Consider the following 7,664-nt stretch of genomic DNA (forward strand, 5'->3'; position numbering starts at 1 on the left):
CTGCTACGTTGCGCTAAAAATCCGTTTTCTTATGTAGTCACCGACAACTACAAATTAAAATACATTATATAAATAAACATACCATGAAACTAAAATAACAATCAAATATTGGAGATCTTTTCAATCTAAATTTTCATGTTTGAATGCTTGAATGCTTGAAAGTTAGTAAAAACAAAAAATCAATCCCTAAAAATATGTAATGTAAGAAGCCTCCAATAAGGTAAAATACTAAGAGATTGATATCTAAATATTATTTCAAACTCACAAATCAGGCACGAATCCAGGAATTTGTAACTGTGTGGCCAAATCTGGGTTCGCGGACGGCGCGAAGAGCTAATTTTTTTTAGAATAAGTGATGGGGGAGGGGGATGGCTTGGGTAAAGTACCATAAGCGATACAAAAAATAAGGTCCTCAAATTTTTACATTTGCCGAATTCAAAATGACAAAATTTGCCGACTACATTTATCAAATACGTTTAGATATTCGCCTTTGGGGAAGAAAGGGTGATATTAGCCTATCCCCTTTCCCCTGTTTAAGATAAGTTACTTTCCTTTTGGGTTTTTCAGTGGGAAGGCCCGATGAAGTAAAAGGAAATCCCACGGACGCCATATGTATCATTCTTTTAACTTTAATACGTAGAGAGACTAAATTATTTGTTTCCTTCTGTACTTAACCACTCTAGATTTAATAATATGAGAGCGCTTTTATTGCAATAAGTATAATAATTTTCACGAATGTGGCTAAAAACTTTGTTGATTTGTTGAAGACGAAGCATGTGTGATGTTTTTTCTCCGACGATTTTTATATAAGGAATCAAAGACAGGTCTCAAAGATTATTCATATTATATATATATAGACTTACAAATATAATATCATATTTTATTCTTACCTTGTAGAAATAGCTTCCTGTTTGCTATTAACTCCTATTTTCTTTTATTAACTTTATTATCCTTTTCTTTTCTTTTATGACCTATATGGCGTATTCCATGGTTAGCCCATATTGGACCCAATAAACTCCCTTTTTTTGGGACCTATATGGAACTTTACATTGTCAATCCATATTGGTACCAATAAACTACTATGTTTATTGGACCCAACTAACTAAACTCTAACGTTCTCATATATATATATATATATATATATATATATATATATATATATATATATATATATATATATATATATATATATATATATATATATATATATATATATATATTAGATAAAAACAATAACAATATGCTGAGTATAATATATATTTTCTATTAATGTAAGTATTATATTATAAAAAAAAAGTTATAAATAAATTAGAGCTTGTTAGACTGTTTTCTTGCTTCACCACGCTTAGCTCTATTACCATCTCGATCGCGAGCACCAATAAGCCATTTTGCAAGGAACATTTTGAAATCTTTAATCGTTCATGTCGACGTCAGGTTGTTAAGCTTTCAAGCTGCTATAAAAAATAATACATTTCCAATAGTTAATGAATCTTAAATACACAATATTATTATCGGCTTTGAAAATCTGAACCATATGGGTTTTTACTAAACATAAGAACAGAGTACACAATTTTTAATACTAACCAAACAAAATTTACAAATGTTCAATTGTATTTAATATCTGGCAAATTAGCAGAAAAATATTTCCAAAATTTATTAACTATGAATACTCACTATAAATCACTTGAAATAGCTCAGTACCCTTTAACATTCTTTGTGACTGCCCTCGCTAACAATTAAATTGCAGAGCTAAGTTATTGTTTAACAACTGCTGCATCATACGGCGAACAGCTTTGTCGACTTTTCTCCCTCCGATACTCTGATACTTTTTTTTTTGACAGGCAGTTATGCACAAATATTTTTATAACATTTTGTAATTTTTTTTTACTTTGTTTTTTTAATTTTTTTTTTTTAATTTTAATAAATAAATATACATGACAAAATATAATACAACAAATAAAGTAACAACCTAACAACTAAAAAAGTAACAACCTAAATTACCTGAACAACCTAAATCAACTGAACAACCTAAATCACCTGAACAACCTAAATCACCTGAACAACCTAAATCAACTGAACAACCTAAATCACCTGAACACTAAAAATTAATAGAAATAGCCATTGAAATATGTGTTCTGTAGTTAATATAAAAAACATTCTTAAAACAATGAACTGTAATAATTTGCTGATAAAAAATAATTTTCAAGGTTTACATGTTTAAAAAAATGAGTAGAAATATTTCGCTATTAGGAAATTGTTTACAGTTTATTTATAAGATACTTTTAAAACAATAGTTAAATTTTTTACTCATCACTTCAAAATTTTTATTTGATAAAATCCTTAATTTCTTACTCCTTTGTATGCAAATATTTAAATAATTCTGCTAATATCAGGAACTATTTCCTGATGAATATACATTAAAGCATGTCCATTCAATCTATTTTCTGACATAGTACTCCAAGTGTAAGTTTTTATTCTCCTAAGAGTAGATTTCATATTCACAGTTTGTGATTGGTATTGTAGCATTTCTCCAATATCCTTGTATCATATATATTGTGTATATCATGTATATTGTATATACATATATGACACAAGGATACAGTGCAGAGACTTCGTGAATGGTGGACACTCTTTTATAACGAATTTTATAAATAAATTAAAAAAAGAAAGAAAGAAAAAATAATAATAAAAGAAAAAAAAAAAAAAATAAAATAGAATAAAGTGAATGAAGAAAATAAAAAGAAAGGAAATAAAAAAGCAAAAAATATTAACAAAATAATTAAAAACCAAATCAAACAAATTAACAAAAGAGAAAAAACGAAAAAAGAAACAAGAAAAGAAAAAAGAAAGGCAAAAAACCAATGTTATAAGAAAAAAATATTCAAAAATGGAAAGTAATTAAAAAGAATACAACCACGTTATAATAATATAAACAAATTTTTTTATTGAAGTAAAACCGATTCGGTGTTAGAGAGTTTTGTTTGAAATATGCTTAATTATAGCTGAGTTTTGGTTTTAAGACAATGAAAATTTTGTTTTAGGTTAATTTGGGATTCAGCAAAAAACTAATTTATTCGCTTTCTGGTGTACAAAATATCTTTTTCGTGTAATTGCGCTTTCAATGTGGATCTATTTCCCTCAAAATTTTATGTGTTTTAACATTTAAACCAAATATTTGTCATATTTGTTTAGTAAATATGTTTTTTTTTTAAACTTTAACGAACTACTTTATACTGTATTTTAAAAGATAACAGTTATTTTATTAGAATTTTTTATTGTTATACAGTAAATTAACAAAGATTTGCATTCTTTAATTTCAGGGAATATCTTTATCCGAATTTCCTGATATTTTTTTCAAATTTTTGTTTTTCCGGATATCTAAAATGTTTTCCCGTATACACAAACTTAAATGATATTTATTTTAATATATATATTTTTTGCTTTTTCAGTCATCAAAAATTAGGAGTAATTATTTAGTAAAAATTAGTAAGAGAAAATGGTTTCCGGATTTTTTCCAGATATTTAACACAAACAATTCTCTGGATTTTTAAAACATGACCTGGATGATCAGTAATTTTGTTGGACTATATTCTGAATTTTTTAAAAAATATGTTTTCATTCCGTTTAGACTAGAAGAGTATTTGTCGTTTTTTTAGTTCTTTTTTTTTTTCAACAAAATACAATGTATTTTTAATTTAAACACTGAAATAAATAACAATATATATATATATATATATATATATATATATATATATATATATATATATATATATATATATATATATATAATTATTAATAATATAAAATATATTTATATATCTATATATCTATATATATATATATATATATATATATATATATATATATATATATATATATATATATATATATATATATATATATATATATATATATATATATATATATCTATATATATATATATATATATATATATATATATAAGGGCTGGTACTTATTAATTTTTTTTTGTTCGATTAATCGTCTAAAATTTTAATCGATTAATCGATTAATTTCGATTAATTCTGAAGTCGACAGAATAACCTGCTTTTCACCACTGGTGAGGTGAAGTTGTTATCGGTAAACGCTAACTAACTACAGTATTCACAAACGTTAACAAACAAGACACTTAATGCCTGCTATACTGTATTCAGTTTAATTGACAAGTACAAGTAGGCATCACTTTAGCCAGTCACGTAAACAAACGAGGACGTTAACGTTTTCTGGAAGTAGACAAGATCGCAGTTTGTTGACAATGTACCCTGACGAACTAAACAGTCTTTCACAAGGAACAGAAGTGGCAGGTACACACAGAATTGTCTGCATAAAACTGCTCAGGTTAGGGTAACGATGCCTGTTCAGTTGCCAACATAATGAGGGGATTCTCAGTTTCTGGAATTACACCTTCTTCTTGATATCGTGTAAGCTCAGCCAGTGAGCCATGTACTGTTTGTGATTCATCTGATGAGGATTGCGATTCCGAGTCGCTGACCAACAGAGTAAGTTTCAGTTTCTTACGCACAGGTTCTGATGCCTCGCCAGCGCTATTAGTAGTTTCACGTTCAGCTCTCTGTCTTTGGTTACAGTACACCCGAAATGCATTAGAAAGTATTATCCAAACTGCTTTCTCTCTTGAGAGACAGCCGAGTTTCTTGTAACGTGGGTCTAATGCCACAGCCATTTGCAACGTTGGCAATGCATCAATGTTTTCAATGCGACCTGAGAAGTCATTCAGTGTTGCAGATTTGAAACGTGCTATATACCCTGGATCGTCATCATTAACCCGCAGAAGTCTGCGCAAAAATGCTTCTAACGGAAGTACAGCCGAACATGTAGCATACTGTTCACTACCAATATACTCAGTAGCATCTGCAAGTTTTCTCCCAGTCCAACTCCCTTAGTTTATCTCCAGTGTAATTCTCGGGATGGTCAATATGATACTGATTAATGGCATCTTTCACTTCCAGCAATCTGGCTAACATTAGGTAGGTACTGTTCCACCGCGTAGCTACATCCTGCTGCAATTTGTGAAACTTCACATCGTCAGACCTGTTAGAGGTACTGGCTTGGCTGGCCTTTAGCTCTGATGTATTCCTTGAACTGCGCTTAAAATGTCCAACTAGGTGTCGACATTTAGCCAAAATAGGAGATGAATCAGCTGCTTTCAAACCTGCTAGTATACTCAGTTGAAGACAGTGTGCAATACACGGTATATGGCTGTAATCCGTCCGTCCTATAGCAGCAACCATATTTCGTGCACTGTCCGTTGCGATACAGCCAATTTTTTCAGCAATGTTCCACGTTGCGGCAAACTCTTCATAGAAACTGGCAACATTATCAGCAGTGTGCCTTTCTTCAACATTTATGCAAGCTAAAGCGACAGACGTCAGTTTCCACTCAGAATCAATCCAATGACCTGCTATCCCACAATACGATTCATTGTTGGTGGAGGTCCAAAAGTCAGTAGTTAGAGCAATACTATGAATGCATTCTAGAGCTTTCTTGTGCTCATTCAACTTCTCATTGTACATCTCTCCAATGACAGTGTCGATTGTACGGCGACTGGGCAAAGTATAAGTCTGGTTTTGAAGGGCAATACGAAGCACCGCCTCTAGTCCAGCATCTTCTACAATTGCTGTTGGACGTCCAGAACTGGCAATCCAATGAGCTATTGCCACCTTCAGGTTGGCTGAGACCTTTTCACTGACAGGCTTGTTTGACTGACACGTAAATAAATTGGTGATTGATTTTATCTGAGGGGTCATCTTACGTTCACTGTCGACAACCTGTTGATATTTCAGAGGATGCTTGTGCTAAAGGTGATAAGTCAGCGATGTGTTTGAGCCACGGAAAGCAAACTGTTTATTGCAGTGAACGCAGTATATTTTGTCACCTTCGTCTACTTTACCATCAGCATTCAACTTGAAAACAAAATGCTTGCTTAACTTTCCAGTTAAATGTTTGACAGAAACGTTGCTTTCATTAGTTGCCGCAGCCATATTTGCAAAACAAACTTTGTTTACTTTAGAAACGGATATAGAAATGTAAGATAATGTTCCCAGGTCAGTAAGTATTTTAAAATATGACAAAATTTTTAGTCGAGATTTTCGAGATACGCGCTTTCAAAATTAATTTTATATTTATCGAATTCTATTGAAAAATTCTAAATTTAATACTCTTTTTCGTCATGGCTAATGACTTTGAAACAATTAATTTTGAAAAGTTGCGTTTAGACGTTTTTAAAACTTTTAAACTGAAAATAACTTCTTTGCGAATGATTTATATGAAAACGATATATATTTTTATAAATTTTTATGCTTAACATTTATCAAATTAACAGATATCAAAATATATTGTTCATGCTAAAATTTAAATTAGGCCTAGTACCATACCACTTCACAAATAATTTCTTTATAAATAACGTTAATAAATATAATACAAGAGAAACAGGTAATCTTGAGTTTATTCTAATTGAAGAATATTAAAGTTAACTTTAATATTCGAATAGTTTTAATACAACTAGTTGTACTTAATATATAATATATTACCTATATTGAACATAATATATATTATTCACTTGTAAGGGCTTCGTGATAAGATCAGTACGATCTTCTTGAAGTCCTTTCTGTACTATTTTAATTATAATTATAATCTCGTTTATATATTTTGACTAAGGAAACTTGTAAATATTACTATTATAAATTACGAAACTTGTAAATATATATATGTACGGCAAAAAAAAAAATAAGTAACGGAAAACCGGCAAAAATTAATCGAAATATTACTGATTAAAGAAATTTTAATCGATTAAATAATTAGCGATTAATCGATTAATTAATCGTTAATTTCCGCAGCCCTAATATATATATATATATATGTATGTATATATATATATATATATATATATATATATATATATATATATATATATATATATATATATATATATAAATATATATATATATATATATATATATATATATATATATATATATATATATATATATATATATATGTATATATATATATATATATATATATATATATATATATATATGTATATATATATATAGATATATAGGGGAACCTGTTGTACCTTTGACCACGTTGTACCTTTGGTCACTCTACTCTGTCGGCTTACTATTATTATTTTAAAAAAACGTGAAGTGCCATTTGAAATAATAGTCCATGGCGACTCTAATAAATAGTATCGATCCACAACTAATTATAAGATTTGGCTCTTAAAAAGTAAATATTTGTGTTAATCTTATTTTAATTTTAAAACTGTGATAAATTGTTGTTTGATTCATCTACGACATTATAAACATTACCCATCATCATTTTTTTGTGATGGAAAAGTTTGGATGATTATGTCTGACCGTAAATGGGGATTAAGACGATAATTGTTAAAGAAACCTATCTCGTATACCTTTGACCAACAAAAACTGTTTCCTCGGTAATTTGCGAATAAGTGGGCAAATTTATAAAATTCATCATCTACTTTATAAGGCGCCTGTGCTTTATTGCTTTTTAATGCAAATTTGTTTCTAGTATTATGTTAATGAAATAATTCCATTGAATTTTAATGCAATTCACTATTTATTCTTGGACCACTACTACATTTAGAATAATCAATTTTGTTAATT

This window comes from Hydra vulgaris, chromosome 01, assembly GCF_038396675.1.
Source record: "Hydra vulgaris chromosome 01, alternate assembly HydraT2T_AEP".
Classification (NCBI taxonomy): domain Eukaryota; kingdom Metazoa; phylum Cnidaria; class Hydrozoa; order Anthoathecata; family Hydridae; genus Hydra; species Hydra vulgaris.